Consider the following 2,807-nt stretch of genomic DNA (forward strand, 5'->3'; position numbering starts at 1 on the left):
TATGTCAACTATATTCTCATTTGTATTACAGTACATTAGAGAAATTTATTTTGATTGAACCTTTTCTCTTACAAAATGATAATGTGTGTCTTGTCACATGTGATCACTGTAGGTTCTTGTGGACCTTCACCAACATCTTCAAGTATTCTTCTGAACCATATAGCCTCACAGGTGCCACTACATAATGCTTTATATTCTACTTCAGTTGATGACAAGGAAACTGTTGCTTGTTTCTTACTCCTCCATGATATAGCTCCCGATCCTATGTTGAAGACGTATCCAATGGTGGATTTCCAGTCATCTGGATTTCCAGCCCTGTCAGAAACGGAATGACCTGTCAATTCAACATTACAAGCATTAGTATATTCAATACCAAAATTGATAGTTTCCTTTAAGTATTGAAGGACCCTTTTTGCAGCTATCCAATGGCTTTCATGAGGCTTAGCCATGAATTGACTAAGTATGCTTACTGCATAACCAATGTCTGGTCTGGTGGTAGTGAGATAATTCAGACTTCCCACTAATTGTCGATACAATGTTCCATTCACCTCTTTTGTTCCATCATCACTTCTTAATTTGATATTTTGTTCCAATGGAGTACTCACTGCTTTACATCCATTCATATGAAATCTTTTTAGTACTTCATTTGTATATTTACTTTGTGTGATTAAGGTTCTTCCATCATTTCTCCATACTTCAAGACCTAGACAATAATGCATCTCACCAAGATCCTTCATCTCAAATTTCTGTGATAACTTTATTTTTATATCTGTAATCAATTTATCAGTGCTACCTGTTATTATTAGATCATCAACATATATAGAAATTAATGCTATATCCCCATTTCTGTCTGTCTTGACAAACAAATTAGGATCATTTTTACTCTTTTTAAATCCTAGCTGAAAGAAGAATTTGTCAATTTTTTCATACCAATAACTGGGGGCTTGTTTTAGTCCATATAAGGCCTTCTTTAACTTGCATACAAGATGTTCTTGACCTTTATTTACAAATCCTTCTGGTTGAACAAGATAAATCTCTTCTTTTAAGTCACCATTTAGAAAAGATGACTTTACATCTAATTGATGTAGCTTCCAATCATATTTAGTTGCCAATGCTATCATTATTCTGATTCTATTCATTTTTGCAACCAGAGCAAAGGTATCTTCATAATCTATTCCTTCTTTTTGTGAATAACCTTTTGCAACCAATCTTGCCTTATACTTGTCTATGCTACCATCTGCATTAAATTTTGTCTTGTACAACCATTTTGATCCTATAGGGACTTTATTTTCAGGTAATTCTATTAATTCCCAAGTTTCATTTTTCATTATAGAGTCATATTATTTTTTCATAGCTTCCATCCATTCTTTATGATTTTTGGCTTGTTCATAATTTAAGGGCTCAAAAACAGTCATTACTTGAGACATTAAAGCATAATATTTATACCTGATGGGGGCTTGAATCTGTCGTGTTGACCTTCTTAGAGGTTCATTACTTTGTGGAGTACCTTCTTCTTTTCTTCTCTATGGAGTGCCTTCATTTCTTTGTGGACTTTGATTCCTTGATGTGTCTTTTGGAATGTCCATGTGTTCTTGTTCTTGAGTTGATTCCACAACTTCTTCTTCTTCCTTAAAGCTTTCATAAGAAGACTGCCATGTATTATGTTCATCTTCTTTTATTTGTTTATCTACATGTTCATAAAATATAACATCTCTACTTGCAAATACCTTGTGAGTACTTGGCTCATATAGTTTATATGTTTTTTGATCAGTGCATTATCCAATAAAAATACATTTGATGGCTTTGGCATCTAACTTTCTCCTATCATCTTTAGGAATATGAGCAAAGGCCTTGCATCCAAATATCCTTTTTTTTTTTTCCTCTGGAAAAATCATAATCATTCATTATGATTGAAAAATTACATGTTGTAGATGCCCCTTGGCATACGCTGTAAATAGATTTCAATAAAGGTGCTCCAAAATATACATATATCCTTTCAAACCACGCGAGGTGTATGGATTTCAAGAAATAAACATGTTATAGCAAAAATATTTATGTACGAGAGGGGAAAAGTCAGACTTTTTGCCCTTTCTTCTTCTCAACCTTTCTCCAAACCCCCTGTGACTCTGTGGGAGTTATGAATGCTAATGCAGTTTCAGCCACAGGTTGTCGATTATCTTTATCAGAATCTGATGTGTGTTGGCATTTATTTCTGTCCATATGTTGGGTCCCTATAATACTAGTGATTACCCCATTACTATTGTAGTTATACCCCTTATTTATATTGTTGTGCCCCTATTACCCCTATATTGTTATTTCTGTGCCCCATAGAATCCCTCTATTGTTATTTTTGTGACTTTATATTATTATTGTTAGGTCGGCTGGATTATATTGTGACTCCCTAGACTCCTATACATAGAAAGGAGGTTTTTTCATTTGTATCATCCAAGAATTGTTCATTTATGTAATGTAAAGGAGGTTGCCCCCTCGAAGAGGCTGAATTCTAAGGCGTTGATCTATCTTTTCTATCTTTTCTTGAGCTGGTTTCATAACATTTCGTATCAGAGCTTTGGATTCTAGGGTTTCGCTGCTCCAAACAGGTCATCGTGGCATTTTCGCTATACCTTTTGTCCTCTGACGTTTCAGAAGTCGCAAAAAAAACCCATTTGAGAAGAAACCGCGTTGAACCTTCGGTCCAAATTTCAGAGCTTTTCACCCGATATTTGCGGAGATATGATCTGAGGAAGTTGGTCTTTTTGCCGACTCCTGAATTACATTCAAAACAGGTGACCTGGGGAAAATCGTCA

Source organism: Pinus tabuliformis, chromosome 5_1, assembly GCF_031772625.1.
Source record: "Pinus tabuliformis cultivar Carrire ecotype Pingquan chromosome 5_1, CPIR1, whole genome shotgun sequence".
NCBI classification, from domain to species: Eukaryota; Viridiplantae; Streptophyta; class Pinopsida; order Pinales; family Pinaceae; genus Pinus; species Pinus tabuliformis.